The 19,369-nt window shown below is 38.4% G+C and overlaps 1 protein-coding gene across 5 annotated transcripts in view; it reads left to right on the top strand.

Moving 5' to 3' along the window:
* Positions 1-599: 599 nt before the first annotated feature.
* The window catches only part of LRRTM4 (leucine rich repeat transmembrane neuronal 4), a 485,034-nt gene continuing 466,264 nt past the window's right edge, over positions 600-19,369 (top strand). For 3 of the 5 annotated variants that reach the window (XM_032989994.2, XM_032989993.2, XM_032989992.2), the window contains exons 1-2: positions 600-621; positions 7,114-7,171. The gene's annotated coding sequence lies outside the window, so the exon portion shown is untranslated. The remainder of the gene's footprint in view (positions 622-7,113; positions 7,172-19,369) is intronic. The other 2 variants (XM_032989997.2, XM_032989996.2) reach the window with 2 other exon arrangements.

The raw sequence follows: 19,369 nt of genomic DNA, 5'->3' as shown, positions 1-19,369 counted from the left end.
AGGTGCATCACAAGAGAGGATTGGGCTCGGGGTTCCTTCTGCATTTTAGCAGCAGAGATGACATGCCTTATGTTTTAGATTATCCATATAGTGAAGCGCTTTAAAACGATGGCCTTGAGCAGACTAACAGCACTGCTGTGACCGCTGGTATTTGGAATTATTGATAATAATAATAATTTGGGAGTCACTTTGTGGTCCCCTGATGAAAGTGAATGTGTAATTAGATATTTGAATTAATTATGTTGCACTTGAGTTAACTGAGATGCCAAAAGGCTAAATGAGTCCCCCAGGGGCTCATGATGAGTTGGTGGCAGAGCTGGAAATAAAACACAAGTATCTTCAACTCCATGCCTTCCCTTAGCCACAGACAAAACTAGTAATTGCTCTTTTGTTACTTTTTTTAGGGAGGGGCCATGTGTTCCAAAATACAGGTTAGGCGAAATGCCAAGCACTGAAGAAAGCACAGCTTTGCATAAACAATGTTTGCTTTAGGTTGTCCTCAGTGTTTTTCTGTCTGTCTCCCACAGACTGAGAGGGGATGCTTTTCAGTGGAAAATGTACAGTGTGGTCAAAGAGCTGAAGAGCCTATAGAGAGCTCTGTCTGCAAATTTTTCGTTCAAGGTAAGTTATATAAACACACTTCTGTAAATCAATTTAATTTATATAATTGAGGCAACAAATTAGAGAAAACAACCTAGTGACAAACTATTGTAATTATAGAAAATCAGCCAGTCAACTAATTGAAGTAACAATCTATCAACAAGATTTATATAGTTAAACACCATGCTACATACAGTAATTACAAAGGTGAAGCTGGTGAAGAGTCGTCTTCCCCTTTACAAGGGGGAAAAACTAAGTTGAAGTCTGAACGTTTTAAGGCTTGGATTTTGGAAGTTGCATAAAGATAAATTTGTCATGCTTTTGTTACTGCTTAAAGCAGTCAGCTGTAGGGAGAAATTCTCTGAATATTGGGTGAGATCTTGGAACCAGTGAACGCTTTGGAAGGGAATTTTTGTTTTGTTTGCGGCCCAGTAAGAATTCTTGTGACATGAGTTTCAATAGACTGTGAGAAGTGTATCTTAGGTTGACGGACAGTGTTTTTCCCCAGATATACTTGGAATACTATCTCTGGACAGCAGTAATCATTTATTATTAAAATTGGTCAGTTATTATTACTCTAATTGGTCATTTTGAGTAAATAAGCTCTTAACTTGCATTTGTGCAGTGTTTTTTGTGCTTATCCCTAGCATAAGGAAAAAGGAGTAGGAGCAGAGGTAGTTCTGCTTAGCTACAGTTATTTTTGACATAGTGTATAATTATGTCTATAATTCCATTTAGTACAGTGCAAATGCAGTAAATGAGACTAAGCATAAGCATGACTTCACTTGTACAAGAATTCCCAGCCTTGTGACACGGTCATGGTAACTGGAATGTAAGAGAGGGAGTTTTTACTCTTCCAGGGTCCTGTCATACTGTACAAGTAGGCCAATCAAGAATATTTAGCCCATTTGCACAATAAACAGCATTACTGATGTAAATAAGGGTACAAAAGAGAAGGAAAAGCACTGCTACTTTACCTTTGGACTGCAAAACGTTTGTCCGTGGGAATGCTAGGGAGGAAATAGCCTTTGCTGCAATGACAACAGAAACTGTGCTGCTAATAATGCTCCGTGTAAACACTTTGAGAAAAGCTGATGGTATAAATAGCAGAGAAGTAAAAAAAGCATGTGGGGACTTGTTCAGGTTCCCAGCAGCTAGAATTTTTATTATCTTTACAACGCAACCCAAGACAGTATCAAAGACAATGCCAAGACACAGTCAGCATGATAAAGGATTTGCACACGTGTTCTTTTATTGAAAAACAGTATGAAAGAGAGAAGAGATTATGAACTTCAAAGAAGTGCCTTTAAGATAGGAATATTTATACACAAGCTGTCAGAAGTCTGTTCTTCCCTTACTAACACAGGAACAATCTTTACTTGAGCCATAAAAGCCAGAGCAATAGTTAGTCTTGAAACTTGGCATTGAGTTTTGGCAAATAAAGGGTTGGGGTGGCACTGATGACAGATGTCATTAGTGCAGTAAGTGTATGCACATGTGCAACAGTTGTTTCAGATTCTGCAATTCTGTTGGTACATTTGCTTTGCTGTCCAGATACATGTTGCAGCTACAGGCACCAACAACAGGATATCAGAGAAGCACAGGTAAAGTGAGGTGGTTCATTCCCTAGGTGTTTCTTTTTCTTCTTCAGGAAATTGCCATTAAATGAAGGAAAGGCTAGGATAGATGATCTCCTCCTTTCAGCAGAGGAGAGCAGGCAGAATTCAGCTGGTAGCTGTGAGCAGGGCAGCAGTGGATCGAATTGGAAGTGTAAGGATAGCTCCAGACTGTTCTGTTGTTCAGCCCCAGCCTATGTGTAGTACTGGTTCTTTGGAGTCCTTAACAAGAAAAAAAAAAAGTGTGTGGGTGTGTTTGTTTTTTTTTTTTTTTTTTTGTTTTTTTTTTTTTGTTGGTTGGGTTGTTTTTGTTTGCTTTCACATGCTTGAGAATGTAGTGGATTGGCCAGTCTGTTCTGGGTGTTTTATAGGGTGCTGTATCTTGCCATGTGATTTGGCAAGAAGCAGGTTAAATACATTCAAAATACTGTCTGCTAAGCAGCTTTTCTCCTGCTTTCAAAGATGCATAGCTGTTTTTCTGGGGAGAGGTGAGGCTGGCAAGGAGTAGAGGTAAATGATTTTAATCGTTGACTGCCCAATTGAATGTGCTAGAAGGGGTCAGTTTTAGGCAGGGTTTTTTCTTTAATTCTGTAAACATTTGTGCAAAGCAAAAACTATCAAAATGTAAACCCCCAAGGAACTGATAACCAAAGTGAATCATGGTATTCTTTGATTAACTTTTTAAATGGAAACAGAATTACGCCACTGCCCAACACGCTTGCGTATGATCTTATTTAAAACTTCAGAGCTGACTTTACTGATCTTACTCAGTATTGCATTTTATAACCAGTTCGATTTAAATCAGTAGCAGAGCATGAGCATTTAATATTTTTTCAGATATATTTCTTAGTCTTGAAACATTCACATCATAATTCTCTTTGTCCTTGTATTTAGTACATGCAAAGCTGTCATGAAAATATACTGGGCCTTTAGAGTGATTATTTGCTATACCATTCTCCTCATATTCCGTGGCACAACTTGGCTTGCTCTCCTCTTTGTGAGAAGATTCATAGTTGGAAACTTTTTGTGGTCTATGTGTTTATTTTACCCTCACTGGTTTTGATATGTATCTGCAGAGAGGAATGGGCAATGTGTAGCCATTCACTAAAGGCTGAATCTTATTTTAGTAAGAGTTATGCAAACTCATTTAACTTGTTTACTGAGCAAACATATATTCACAAAGCTTTGGGTTACACAGACTTCTACTACAATATAAAGTGGAAACGAACACAGGGATAAAAGTAGGAGAATAAAAAAAGAAGGGATGACAAAAGTGCTGTTTTTTTTCCTAAGAGCAAAGCTGTTTTACGCTTGGTCAGAAACCCCTCTTGGTCATATATATTTAGAATGATTTAGGAATGCTTTAGCATTTTATATGCGTATTGAAGGACTTCTGAAGCTGTGCACTTTTTGTAGGGCTTGGAATAGAAATATTATCTTAGGTATTGTCCTCCATTACTGTACTATCTGAGCAACTCTTAATCTTTAAGGTACTTACTCTGACAACACCCCTGTGAGTTACAGAAGTACTATTATCCTTTTCACAAGTGAAGAACTGAGAAACAAAGCATTTCAGACAGATTTTCTTTTTAGGTTCCTTGCCTTGATTTGAGTGGGATCTATGTTATCTGTCTTTGCGTTTAAGTTTGTTAGTAGTGCAGTACTAATAGAGACAATGTATAAATTCTTTTAAAAAAAAAAAAAAAGTTAGGAAGGTCAGTGAGTAAGGAATGTTTTGGGTAAAGTCAGTGAAAGTGAAATGATTTGTTTTTAATATGAGGTGTGAAATAGTCCTTTTTGCAAAAAGGTAAATAGCCTGAACTGCTTTTCAGAGGAGCTAATTGGGAGTTAAGGGGATTATATGTTGTAACGCCTGGGATAGCACACAGACACCTTCAAAATCTGAAATAATTTCAAATGATTTTTCTAAATAGAGAAAAGGGGAATTGAAAAACTTCTAAGTAGAGGCATGTATTGTTTTGGGTCATCAGTCTACCAAGCTTTAGCTGGCTTTGTGTAGGGGGAAATACCCCCCCCCCCCCCCCCATTTTTCTAGTACCCAGATGTAGTGAACAAATCTATGATTGTCATAGACTGCCTAAAGCTTGCTGAGGTTGGCTGGGCTGGTGAAGAACATTTGAGTTTCCATTTATGTGGCTGTTCCCTAGAAGCAGAACCTGCATGGTTTGGGTTGCTGTCCTGCAAACATGGCTTAAAAAGCTGCCAGGATGCCAGTGTAGCCACTATTCTTCCCTCTTCCCCAGCTGAGCTGGCACCTCTTTAAAACTCCTATACAAATTTATTATTTTTTTCTCCTACCCTTTGTCTGTCATATACTTTGATTGTACATTCCTGATGGAGCCCTGATTTCAAGTGTGATTTCATGTAACTAATAAACTGTATAACCTGCTTGTGGTTTTCATTATACATGGCTTGAACTTTATGATATTTTTGACCCAGGAACAAGAAAGCTTATAGCAATGCCTGAAGTCTTAGTGCAGCATATTACTTCAGAGTCCCAGGAAGACATTTTTTTTTTCCCAGGTCAGCAAATGTTTGTAGGTTTTGATAGATATTCTCAATTATGTCTCCAAAAATGAATTATGAGTTGTGGAAGGAACAGAATGCATACACTCTTAAGTCTTTGGGGGATTTAACTGTGTAGTCTCAGAGCTGATTCTTATAACTTCCTCCTTTCAGAACCAGGGAAAGAAAAAAATGCTGTATTACTTGCACCAGCAGTACTGATGAAGGCTGATGTCAAGTACATGTTGTATGTATTTGTAGGTGTATTTGTGTTGACTGAAAATGTTTTATCAGCATGTCGTTTTTAAAGTTTTTCATCAAACTGTGACTTCTCAAGGGAATAGCTGCTTATAAACATGCTTTCGTTTTCTTCTTTTTGAAGAATTCCCTATTTACACAGACAGACACTGTGCCTGCGGTACTGTTTTGTGTTGTCTTGCATGTGCCCTCTGTGGGGGGGACTGACTCAGACTCCAGAACTTGAATTTCTACTGCAACCCAAGCAAGGGCATGCATGGATCAAGGTGTTGACCAAGTCAAGTAACTTGGTTTTATTTTCATACTCATTCAGTGGAAAAAAATGAAATAGATTTTTTTAGTTGCTTTGAGATCCACTAATAAATGTATCCATTGGCTGTTTGCCTATAATGTACTGAATAATCACACATTTGCTGGTGAGACTATTGCATAAATGCATACTTGTATGTTAATTATGTAACGTAACATCATAGTTAGCAGTCAGAGATGCCAATACTGAGGCTTTCCTTGAGCTTTAGATCAATCTGATGCTGGGAGGGAGGGCAAAAGAAGGAGCTTGTGCCTGAGAACAGGAAAAAGGCTGGTGAGATCAGCTGGCCCCTTTCCTGGTGCTGAAAACCAGCCTTCTTTACAGCCTATGGGGAAGAAACCCAAGCAACCCAGTCCTTTTTCCACTCAGGTTCTATTTCTGTTCTTGCTACTTTCCTCTGGATTTTTTTCAGTTGATGTGCATCTTCTATTAGTCTATAGCTGTCCAAGGCAAATGCAGTTCTGTATCCAAATTCTTACTGGTGATGGACAGAGTTGTGTCTTCAGCCTTTGTGGTCAGGATCATCCAATATGGAAGAACTTTGAAGAAAAAGTCCTTGATCTGTGAAACTTAGGACACTTGAAGTGAATCAGAGATTCCAAGAGCCTTTATTCTTTTTAATATTTTGGCTTTATGTGTTTCTGAACATTACTTTTTTTTTCTTCCTATGTTTTTAATGCAGCAGGAGGAAAAAAATAAAATAAAATATGATCCTTCTAAATAAAATGGTAGCAATTGAACTTATTTGTGCAAGCTACAGTCTGAAGTTGAAGTACAGCATTGGTTTTAAACCAGCTAGTGTCTTATGCAAAGATTAAGGAAACTTAAGTGGAAATAGAGCAACACATCTAAGGAATAGTTTTAACACCAACAGGTGATTTTTATAAGGATTTATGTTAGGTTCTTAACACTTACTGTACTGCTCAGTAGTGCAGACTATTTTGGCACTTTGCAGTTCCATTAAAGGTACAGATTTTCAGATAGAGTGTGTAGTGTGTGTGACAGCAGGCTGCAATTAAAACCTTGGATATTGAAGGGTAAATGAGAAGAGTTGGTTTTGGACATCAAAAGAATGAATACGCTAAGTGTATACCTACTATTTAAAGCTTTATAGTGCTTTTTGCTATATTCACTGATTAGATTGAACAGAGCTATATAACATAATGACTAAGCAAGCAGCCTGTTTGGTACTTCAACTAGAGTTTTCTAAATTAAGTTATTTCTAGGCTATTCATGGTCCATGGAACAATTGCCTCCAGAGGACAAAATAAAATATCTTGAGTGTTTCAGACAGCATCTTTGATACTACTGTGGCTAGGAAATCTCATCATAAAATATTTTACCTAAAATGAGAGAGGGTGAAAACACCCAGAGACTGAGCCACCACCATGAGATTTTTCTTTGAGAAAATGCACCATATTTTGGATTGGCTGCAACAGTATTTGTGTTCACAAGGTCGCTCAGGTTTGACAGGAGAGGCAAATGCTCTATGCTGAGAACAGATTTTGGAAGCAGTTTGAAATGAATAGGAGCAACTGTGTCAAACCCAGTAACACGCAAGCATGGCTGCTCTTTGAAACATTTCAAATTGACTGAAACTTTCCAAAAATACCATGCATGAGGTAATGAACAGAATTAATAAACTGTTTTGCCCAAGCTCCTGTATGCAGCACCTGAATCAGAAGTTGCATGGTCATAAGCTTGGAAGCATATTTTGGGAAGTTATACTGACTATGGAAATACAGTAAAGCTTTTAGGTTCCGGAAGTTCATAACTTTTCCCCTTGTCTCTTTATTCTGGCAGGAGCCATTTACAACTGCCTTTTTTAGCCACAGGAAATCCCTTCTCTCGAACTGAAGAGGTATGTGAAGTGTATTCCCTCTAAAGGCAACATCTGTGCTTCTTTGTGAATCATCAGCCAGAAAGGGTGATGTATATGCTAATCAGCTTAATGGTAGGAAATGATAATTATTTTCAGGTGGGAGTAGGTGCTGTTTGACACCTTGGGAAGTAAGATTGAGACAATAAATTATTGCAGACATCTGCAAAGAAGTACTACTGCAAGTTGTCTTTTCCTTTCTCTTTAGCTGCTTGCCTAGGTGTGTTTAGATTCTTTTAAAAAAGAGGGGAAACAACGCATATCAGTAAAGTCTTCAGTTAATCAGAATTTTATTACAATAACAGCTCAGAAATCATCAGTGTTGTTAATTATTAGAAAGCTGATACTGTATATTGCAGTAATTGCAGTAAACAGCCCAGCTGGCAAAAAAATTCAGATTTTCATCCCCTAAACTGTATACTTTGAGCTTGTTTCCATCCCTGTCTATTAATTGCTTTATTGTTAATTTATTTTTTACTTTGTATTATGTAAACGCCTGACATTTACCACCAAGGTAAGTACATCATTGTCCTAGGAATTTTTTAGACACGTGAGAAAACACTGCTCTCTGAAAGACTTCCTTAAATCTCTGTGCCTTGTTTGTGTAGTTAATCGTATTCTCTGTATGTCTTGGCTATTTGAGGTACTATTTTTTCTGGCCTGTCCCTGTTTCGGGTGAAATCAGTTGGCCCTGGCCACAGGCTGGATTAATGGCAGAGCCAGCAAATGAATCCCTGAGCCCGTGAATGTCTGTCCGGAGCTTTTGGAAGAACCTGTTTCTGTCAGAAACCTTTGGGCCCAGGCATTTTTGCCTCTCCTTAAACTCAGTCTTCCCTGAACTTGCCTTCAGTTCAGGACTGCTGGACTTCAAGATGATTAAAAATACTATTTATGTATTAATCTTCTCTTCAGTAAGTAACAAAGTTCTTCAATGGATTATAAAGTTCAGCCTCATTTTACCAGTGTCCTAGTATATAAACCTCTGATGTTAAGATGACACTATAATGTTCAGGCTGAAATTTTGCACACCTCCAGAATTTTGACATAAATGTGATCTATCAGGAGTGAGACATTAATAGAATTCTTTTATATGTCTATATGGACACTTTCACCTTGAAGGAGATCACTGGATAGAGCTTAAGTGCAGTGAAAGATAAACTGTTTCACACCAACGATGAGGTACGGGTTTATCCATACAGCAGTGTGAAGGACCTGATAAATAGGAATTTGTAGTGGTAGCATAATGGTCTGTGAATATCTTTCCATGTTCTAATTTGAGCTCTTAAAATAGCTTTAAGTAGTTTGTAAACCTCTTGTTGTTCACCAGCCAGGGGTTTGTATTGCAAATAAAAAATACGCATGGGGCGTGACATGCTAGCAAGAAACTCAAAGGACAAAGGTTTAATTCCTCATGACTTTGTGCATTTTGCTTAAAATACGACTGTGCTGGAAGCTGTGTTAGAGATACTTTATTGCAGTGTGAGGATATGGGCATTTTAGCTTTGCTGGATGCAATACAGTTGTACTTGTACCTGATGGACCCCCCTGAGGCTGAGTATTCTGTTAGCTCCAGCAAAGTGTCCCAGTAATGTGAACATTCAACACTGGTGCTTGAACAACATCAGTTATGTTTGTGTGGCACTGTGGCATTCCGTTATACCTGAAGTCATGTATAAGACTTCTTCTCAGGTAGAAGAAATATTATGCTTTTTCATGATTGTGATTCAGAATCCTCTTCACGTTAGGTAGTAGATGGCAATATAAAATATTGAATCTGCTCATCTTTTATGACCTTGGCAATAATAAAAGTTCCCCTCTGTGTAAAGTTAGAATGTTGAAATATATATTCAATATAAGTCATAAATTAATGGATTTTTGCAGATGTTGAATTTCAGTTTGAAAAAATAGAAGAAAAAATGAATTGTTTTTTTTTGAACCTTAAAATTTGATTGTCCAAGTAAATGTTAAATCCATGTATGCATATGTAACTTGGATCAATACTGTACTTAGTCCATTTCTAATATCAAAATGACATAGCCAGCATTTTTTAAGAAATGGAATGGTATTGATTTACACAGTAAGTACAGTTGAAAACCCCAACAAATAATTAAAATTTTGTTAGGGTGTTTGAATTGTTTTGAATGTGCATCCTCTTGGGTTACGAGGAATTAAAGTATAACTGATTATTGATGTGATAAGCTCTGTATTCATGTGTGCTGCTAAAAATCAACTAAAGCTTTTTGCGTTGAAATTGTTCTAAATGTTTTAAGATATGTAGTACAGTCCACCAGGGATGGAGTAGTGAAGTAAATTATTAATTGCATTTAGAGATGGACAAATTTAATATGCTTTATGTTGAATATTGGTAGTGGCCAGGTCTTAAATATGAGATTGTACGGCCTCACAGCTAGTGCTGTGAACTGTACCCTAAGATGTGGGTTTGGTTTCCAGCTCTTCCACAACTGCTGGGTGACTTAAGGGAAGCCATTCCCTCAAATCTGTTCGAAAAGGAATTGAATGTTTCATAACAGTTGCAATGACTCTGACCTTGAACTAAGGAAGAAATTAACCTGTTTCATGAAGAGTATGTAATGAAATCTTTAAGATCTTTCCAGAGTCAGTCCCAAAGAGGACTGAAATTCCCTGCTTCTTGAGTAAAACTTTGAAGCCATGCAGTCTTCCCATATAGGTATTTTTAAAATTGTAGTCATATTCTTCCATTGCAAGAGGAGTTCTTACGGAAAAATTTCATCTTAGTTTAAAATTGGCCAACAGAGAGCTCCTTATTTGATCTCAATTTAAAACTTACATTGAGGTAACACTAGAGAGGTAAATTGCCCTTCCCAAATATTAAAAAACATGTAATGACTTGAAATAGACAGCATGATGATACAACTTTTTCTTTAATAATAAAGTAGATGTGTTTTCATTAAGTTTAGGCATAGAGACAAAACACTTCAGCTTTTGGTGAACACGTTGAAATTGTAAAAGGGCCAACTGTGTGTGGCACAGTGCCTTTTGTAAGGTAAAATAGAAATTTTTGCAACTACAGGTCTGACTATAGGGAGAAAAATAAAGGTTTGGAGGTGTTGTCTGTATCCTTTTATTATGCTACTGATCCATCCAATTCCTCATACCTACCTACCCATTCATCCTGCCCTTATCTCAAGGGCACTTAAGGTTTTTTTTGTAATCCATATGGATAGCCATAAACTCATAAATTATAATTTTGCACTGAGTAGAAGTACTAGGGAAATATCCATCAGTCTACCAGGTCCTTGGCTTCAGGCCTGAACCTGTAGTTTAATTTTTCTGTGAATCAAAACTTTATTAATATTGTTTTGTTGCTCATTCTGCATGTTAAGGTGTGTGGGGTAAACACAATCGTACTTTAAGTTACAGATGCTTAAAAGTCACAAAAAATGACGAGGTTTTTTTGGAAATGGACATCACTGCTTTAATATAAAAAATGTTCATGGGCTATAAAGAAGTAATTCCAGTTCAGATATATAATCTGTAAAGGGCCTATTAGTTTTTTGATTGCTAGGTCTATAGTAGGATTACACAGCAAAGCAGAGAGATTGTATTTGTCAAAAATGACAGAGTTTTTCTAAGAAATCCATACCACAGGAGCTATAGAAGAATCAACTTAGTTTTCCATTATTGGAAAAACAGATTTATTAAGCGTTTAGAGAAGTACTTAGGTTACAAGATAAGATTGGAAAGGACAGACGAATAGACCAAACTGAAAGGTAGCTGAGAATGCATCTACCTTTGAAAAGGGTAAGAAAAGCTTGCTAAGTAAGTATGCAAATGCTGTGTGAGAGAACATCAGCACCCTGAGAGGCTAACCTGCAGCATAGATCTCAGACTCAAAGATGTTGAGAGGAAAGCTGACGGCTTTCCTGGGCTCTGGGTGGACTCCCCAGGATGTTGTATTCCTGAGTGGAAATGCTGAGGTTCCCCTATGGTGCAAACATAAAACATTGGACAAATGTGGCTAATATAAAAATAAAGATGACAGCTGGTGGTAGCAGAGAGAAAGGAAGGCTAAGCAGGCAAACAAATTTCTAACGATAGAAATCCTCCGTTAGCTGGGTGGATTATTCTGTAAATTGCGGAGGACAAATGGCTACCTGAAAAGATGGTGGTGGGGTTGTTTTTTGTGGTGTGTGTTTTGTTTTTTGTTTGTGTGTTTGTTTCCCCCCCCCCCCAGTTTTGTCCTGTTGGAGTCTGAATTGCATTCTGGAAGGGAGAGCTGGAAGTCGTAGTGGAAATGAAATGTAAACTCTCAACTTTGATCTGTGCATTAGTGACTTGCCTCATCTGTGTGAATAGGTTTTATGAGAGATGAAAGAAGGGACTTGCAGAGAGGCCACTGAAATGTCAGTGAGGTCTGGCTTCAGGGGTGTTTTCTGCTTCTGCCACAGTGTCTCCCAGTGTTTCTAGTAAATCACTTAGTTCCTATAGGAGCTGCTGTGGCATTTATTTTTTCTGGCCCTTGTCCTATGTGTTCAGGTGATACACCTTCAGAATTTTTGCTTGCTATTTTACACTAATAATTTTGGTCTCTAGAAGAGACTGAAATACAGAAAATAAACTTCTTGAATGGATGAAGATGCCTTCAGGGATCACAAAGCAGATTTAATTGAATAAAGGTTTCATACAGTGAGTATCTACTGGTTAAAATTGTTGTTTATCTAGATTCCAAAAGCTGTTGTTAGATGGCTAGAAGTGGAGAGGCAAATTGGAGGAAAGACTAGCTCCTCAGCCATGAGGATAACTTGGGAAGCTCTTGAGATGCTTACCCTGAAAGGCACTGAGGGTACTCAGCTCTTGCAGGCTTTTTATCTCTCTCAAGTTCCTGTAGTAGTGCTAGGACTGTATGACTATGATGCAGCTGCTCAGGGAAGAAGTGACGAGTTTTAACGTATGCAATTTAAACTGTTGAGGAGATTTTGGATAGGAATGGTGCAGCAAGGGTAGAAAATGATGAGAACATCTAACAGATGAGAGCCATTAGAATTTTAAAGTATTTTCTGTAGGAGCTGAGGAATGAAAGGGGACTTCTTTTATAGCTCTGTGTAGGAATAAACTAGTTTGTGATTTGGCTCGTAGCATGATCACACCCAGGCCAAGACCAAGATGATTGTGTCAGTTAATTTCTGCCTAAATCTTTATAATGCCCAAGCTGTGAAGTGTGACTGCTTTGTAGCATGATCTTCCCCGAAAAAAATAAAGTTGGGCTGAATTGTCTTAATAAATAAGACCTTTCAAAGGGAAAATACATGTAAATTCCAATGCCTGCAGTTTGACTTATGTGCCTGTTTGCCTAAACCTCACATCATCTCTTCTGTTTCTTCATATCACCAGGATAATAGGAAAGATGATGTATTCTTACAGGAAATTTTGTGTATGTATATGCATTTTTCTCTCTCCTGAGAAAAACAATAATTACATGGTGAGGAACATTTACTAAGTGCACATATTATGACACCTGTATTACAGGTGTCATAAATGACAGTTATGCAGTAGCATTTGAAATGAGCATTTCACCCATTTTTGTGAACTTCTGCATGGAACAGAAAATGTTAAGTCAGTATTTGGGAACTCAAATAACATATGTGGGAGAAGGAAACATGTCAAAGTGTCCCAAATAGCCTCTTTGAGCTTAAATTTTGCATTAGTGCCTTTGCCAGAAAAGTCAGAACACAGGAAAATGTTTATGTACATTGTGCATATTGTTTGTCAGTTATGTCTCTATAGGTGCCAAGGTCATGAAATACTGTCTTTTGTCTCAAGGTAGAGTGGAGGATGCTATGAACTTAAATGAAATACCCCCACTATGCTCCTCACAGCCAGGAGGAAAAAAACAAAACAAAACAAAACAACAACAACAAAAAAAAAAAAAAAAAAACAAAACCCACACCTGACAAACCACAGAAATTCAATCAGGCTTGCTTATCCCTTTGAGAAAAATGGCTTTATTAAATCATAGATTAAAGATAGGGAATTGTTGATTTTATCTCTTTCACAGACAAGATCCAATTTAGCTGATAGAGGGCTGAACCTGAAGAGAATTCTTTAAGTTGTTTATTTTCTTCACAAATATGTAGCTAATATTTAATTTGCAAAATGTGTCCTCTGGTATGTTCATTTCCAAACCTTTTATCTGTCATGAAGATTATGGAGAAATGTTGAGATAACTTACTGCATTTTATTCAGCTTCTGGAAGCAACCTGGGCTTTTTGAAGGTCAGTAATAGCCACAGGTATCTAATTCCAGAAACTTAAAATGGGTTCTGAATGCTCAAACCTTCCTGGCTTTGCTGGAGATTCTGCATCAGGTGTATAATTTCCCTGGTGTTTTTTTTTTTTTTTTTTTAAAAAAAAAAAAAACAACTTAGAAGCTTGCTTTGTATAATAGATTGTAAAAGACACCTGTAATCTACAAACTAATAAAACTTTTCATGGGACTCCCAAGGGCACTGCTGCTGCAGCAGAGATGGACAGGAAGAAGAAACTATAGTGCTAGTGATAGACCACAAGAGCCTGGGAAACTTACTAAGAATTGTACAAATAAAAAATTACTAAAATTGTCCAGTGCAATTTTCCTATTAAGATTTTGGTAATATTGTGCCATATTTGGTATTTCATTGAATGTTTGAAGACTCACAGACATAACTCGTGCAGTGAGTTCAGAAGACAGTATAACTGAGAATTCAGCAGACTGATTTATAAGCGCTCTGTTTCCCTCATCACTACACTAGCAAAGTGCATGGCAAATGCTGAAGAACCCTATGAGGTGGGAAAATCTTTATTTCCACCTGATAAATACATAGCTGTGATAGGAGAAAATTAGCAGCTTGTCTGGATGTAGAAGGTAACGTTAGGTAATGAACTTGCATTGAAATTTCATTGTTAACACTGGTAACGCCCTTTGAGTTTCCCTGTCTAAAATTAGGACTCCACAATGGAAATGCTCTTCTGTCGTTCATTACTGTGAGCAGAGAGCAGCTGCTGTTTCTGCGTCAGTGTGTAGTCTGTGGAGTTATTTTCTCTCAGTACTTATAATACTCTGGATTCCCTTAAATCATGAATGCTCTGGAACAGAGAGCAAATTGAAGCATAATGGCATGTCAGTTAGAAATGAAACAGTGACATGAAATACAAATAGAAATATCATTTATTTTAAATGAAAAATAAAAGGGGCTAAATATCTCCATGAGGATACATTTGGTAAAATGTTTCAATTTAGCTTGTTGTTCGTCTCACATAAATAATGTGTTCCTCCCTCCGACCACCCTGCATTACAGAAAGCGCTGTCAGATACTGCAATCAGATGTGTGTAAAAGAGCTGGTTTTAATTTTCTGTCAATTATTCAGGTGACTGAATTTGTTGTTTGTAATCTGATATCTGGGTGTCTACAGATCAGCAATAATTGGGGTTAGATGGTTGTCTGTTCAAATGAGAGTAGATCCCTTGACGTGGGGAAATTGGTCATGTGTTGGATTTTGGTGTTTTGTGTTTGCCATACTTGTGCTTCTCAAAGCTAATACTGTGTTGTGGGGTAGATTTTGCTATTCTGACAGTGATTTTTGATTGTATATGAAGGAAACCATCTGGAACATCAAATACCCTTTCTTATATTATCATTGTGTGGTTTGGGGTTTTTCTTGTTTGTTGGTTTCCTCCCCCACCCTTGGAAAATAGGCCTGCTTGCTACTGTTTGTTTGGGTGGTTGTTTTTACCTGCAGCAGCATCTATTTTAAAGAGATGGGAAAACTGCTAATGCAGTGTAAATATAAAACAGTAAATTAATAGTACCGTGTTGAATAGTTGTGAGTATCCACCCATCTTTCACGCAGTTTTCCTTGCAATGATGGTCCCGTGCATCCCAGAATGTGATGTTACTGGTGTGCTTGGGATAACAAAATTGTGGGAAAAGGTGGATGGTGTGAATCAAAGTCTGCATATTAAATCACATTTTTTGTGTCTTTGTGGGATTGAGATCTTTATTTGCCAACCCTTTGCAGCAGAGGTGTGTGCTCTGCCGGTGTGCATAATCAAATCCATCTGCGAAGGTAGCCACGTCTTGGCTGGGATTTGTACGTGCTTCTTGAAACTACTAATCACAACCTTATGACTGTGTTTTTGCTAGGTACATTTATGCAGCACCTCATGCTGCTGCTGCTTTTGTACAGACTGTTAAAAGAGGAATTTTCAAAGCCTTGAGAATTAAAGCTCCTTGCACTGATTTAATTGATGGTCCTTTTATCAAGTGCTGTGCTGGTACTTGTGCATATAACATACAAAGTATCACACACATTTTTCCAATTGAATGACTTTTCTCAGTGAAGAAAATCCATATTCTCTGCTTTAAAGTGTAGACCAAAAGTTGAACAAACAGTAAAAAATGAATGGAGTTACCAGGGATTAGCAGACAGTACATTATGATGATTACCCACATTGTCTTCAGCTTAATAAATTCTATTTTGCTATAAGTCAGTTTAATTGTGTGTGAAAATAGAGAAGGTGGAAAATGAGACTGAACAAGAGGGTTAAATGACAGTGTGCCATTCCAGAAGCAATTAAAAAAACCCCCAACCCTTGAGGAAAAGAAAAAAAGGAGGTTTTGAAGTATAAAATGAAATACACAATTCTGTTTTAATGTGGGAAGCTAAAATAGTCTGCCCAATCCTCATCATTAAACCCATACAAAAGCAGTTGATGAAGTACTTTTTGATGCATCATGTGGCACTTGCAATACTGCAACATTGACTTGTGCTATTGAGTAATCACTAAAAATGGGCAAACAGGAAGTAGCAGTAATTCCAAGTTGTTGTTTTGACATCCCATTCACTGAATCCAGATTAAGATCTGTGAGACTTGCTGTGATTCAGTAGATGCTCTTGGAGATCCTGTTGCAGAAGAAGGACCTTTAACTTTGTCGTAAGTGAATTCGTCCTGAACAGATGTGTCTTGACTCTTAAGAACAACCTTGCATCAAGGAAGTTTTTTTCAAATAGGTGTTTGGAAGGCTCAGTTAATATTAGCCCTCATTTATTTATCTGCTTTGGTATGCCTTGGTAATTGTGGAATTTTCAGTAGACTGAGTGAAAACTGAAAATGCACGGAACATCTAAATGGAACAGCCTGATTAGGCTGGGGAGAGAATAGTCAAGTGCAAAGTAAGGTATGAAAGAAACTTTGCAATGTAGTTGAGCTGTTTATCTTATATTCTCTTAATCATTTTATTTCTATGTTGAAGTTAGGTATTGGTACCCATTACTCCTGAGCATCCAGAACTCCAGCTGGAGCCAAAGAGAGGTGGAAGTGCTCAGAAACCTGGGAAAAGTGGGCTGGTATATAAGGAAGTAGTGTCATCTAGTGGTTAAAGAAAAAGACCAGGAAATCAGGACTCCTAAGTTATATTTTTAAAAATTTACTACCTACTTGCTGGTTGATGAATTTACTTGAAAGTCTCGATATTCCATTTCTCTGGGGGAGGAGAGGAGGAGGATGATGATGATGACAGATTAGGCAGCTTTTGGCCCAACTGACTTCTAAGTTTGAAAAAGCAAAAGGCGAACTGGGGAAGATACGTGTGCCACCATCAGAACTCTTTTCTACTGAGGCAATTTGAAGCAAACTCAGTCCTGTTTCAGAAAACACAGGGAGGATGCCTCTGGTGCATTTGTATTTAAATGTGACCAGAACAGTTTAGAATTTGGCAGTTTTATATCCCACAGAGTGCCAAATCGAGGCATGGGGTAAGGAATGTACTTGTCAGTTTGCTTGTGGGTAATGGAGGAGTGAGCGAGCTGTTTTGGGTGTATATATATTCATAGTAGGCAGCTTAAAAGCAGTTTATGGTGGTTCAGTAGTAGTTTTGTTCATTGCTAATGATCACTTCCAATGTCAGCAGTTTGTGGAGGAGTCCCAGCTGTACCTTTTGTTTCTATCTACTGTAGTCAATATTATCTCTCACACTTCTTGGCAGCAAACAAGCTGGGATGAAGGATACAGTAGTAGAGCTGAATTCCAGAAAACTTGAATGTGTTGTGGTTGGGGAAGAGAAATGCTCTAATGGATTTCTCCTTTTTGTGATAACCTTTTTTGAGAAGGGTCTCAGCCCTGGCAAGGCAAATCCACGGCCTCAGAGTCGTCGTGGATCCTTCAGGCATTTTGGGTACCTGGTGTTACAGTGCACAACTGCCCAACTAGGAAGATCCCGTTGGCAGTGGATGATGGCAGGTCAAAGGCAGCAAAGCACTGCACATAGTTTAGAGTTATTAACAACTTCTCTCCCTGAATTTTGAAGGTTTCGACTGAACAATTACGGCATCGCTAAGCCTGCCTGCTGTAAACTGTTGGCACCAAGGAATGAATTTGCATGAGGTGCCCTCCAGCTAATACAGTGCAGCAGCCTTAAAACAAAATGACACAGGGTTATTAGTTGCTGCGTTTTTGCATTCAGGGTTGACTCTCATCGCTACTGTGGTACTGGAGTGTATCACACTCCATTATCGGAGATGACGTGTATGGTTTAGGAAAGAGTGATTGATTTCCTATCTGTAAAGTAGAAATAAGTACGGAGGGACTAACGGAGGGGTTTTCTGAAGTATTTGTGTATGGAATTCTCATTAAAATCAGTGGAAGTTATGCAGCATGAGTACCTTTGAAAGAGGTTTGTTCATTCTTTCTGATGGCACAAGAAACTGAATCCTCATCTCCTATGTCGTGTGTTAGTGCTGTTTGCTTCTGTAACGTTCACTCAAGGGGTCTGTCCTTATATTCAGATCTCTCTTGACATCCTGATGGGCTCTAGCTATGGCAGATACTCTGTCTGTCTTAGGTTCATTGACTTGCTGTGCTAGCAATATTTCATTGGTTCAGTGAACCCATCACTAAACAGCCTATGTGATCCCCTGCCCTGAGAGGCACCTGCAGATAAGCGGTATGAACTAGGGACATCTTCCTATCTAGTCTTCAGGTGCCGCTTATAGGATTTTTCATGCAGATATTCTTCACAGCTCTAAATATGGGACTGCCTCAGCACTCCTCATGTTGCTTGGCATGCTTTTGCGATGGCCAAAAGGACATGGAAATTTTCAGGGGGAAGGCTCCAAGAATTCTAGGATGTGTTTCTCTACCTCCCACTCTGCGGAAGCTTTCCTTGGCTACCTGATGTTCCTGCTACAAAACAGTGTAGACATTTTCCTGTTGGCAGTAAGAAGACGCTGGACTGGATGACCCCTCTGAGCAAGGTTTTCTTACCAGGCTGGTGTGGAGAAGCCTCCTCTCAGTTGCTGCACGAGCCTGAGGAATGAGGCAGCATCTGGATCTGCAGCCTGGGCCCCGCGATTGAGCGAGGGGAGCAACATAAAGGGCAGCCGACTGCAAAGCTGTTAGCATTCTGCACGGCACACAACTTCAGCTCAGTGTTAGATCTACTATTATAATTCTCTGTTAATTACATAGTGTTGATTATATAACTACTTAGCAGTTCCTCCTCTTTTAATGAGCACAGCTGTTTTCTGTCCAGCTTCAACAGGGAAAATTTCCCATCTCTAATTTAAAAGTAATACACTCAAAGAAAACTCCAGAGGGCTCTTGGGCTCGCGCTGTTTAATATGTTTTAACACTCATGGTGCCTACAGGCTTCCTTCAGCCTAGAAAGCACTTATGGCCTTTCCCCTTACCCTCTTAAATGAGTCTTTATAACTAATGAACTTTATTAATAGCATTAAAAAACTAACAAAGCCCTCACCTCATAAAGAAAACCGTTTTATTTAGGCAGACTGACAGAAGCTGTCATGTAACTATGCTAATTTGGATCCATGCACCGTATTCACTGCATGCACCGTATTCACTGTTTTCTGACCAAGCACTTTCTACAGAGTGGGCCAACGGGCAGTTTTCTGCCAAAAAATTCTCCAAAGATGAAGTGATATAAACATGCATTTGCTTATGCTAAAGTAGCTGTGAGTTACTGCTTTCCAGGAAACAAAAGTATTAACATTTGCTGGAGGCCAGAGGCTGAGGTGCTGGAGCATTAAAAGAAAGTAATGTGTAGGCAAGCAGCAGCAATATGCTGAACAAAGACCTTCAGCTCATTGCTGGCCCCAGGTTCGTGCCAGACGTGCTGCGGCAGTGACAGTAACGTCTTAAAGAGCT

This window comes from Tyto alba, unplaced genomic scaffold (assembly GCF_018691265.1).
Source record: "Tyto alba isolate M040663 unplaced genomic scaffold, T.alba_DEE_v4.0 Super-Scaffold_34, whole genome shotgun sequence".
Classification (NCBI taxonomy): domain Eukaryota; kingdom Metazoa; phylum Chordata; class Aves; order Strigiformes; family Tytonidae; genus Tyto; species Tyto alba.
Note: the sequence above shows the minus strand (reverse complement) of the source record. Positions and strands in the feature narration are given on the sequence as shown.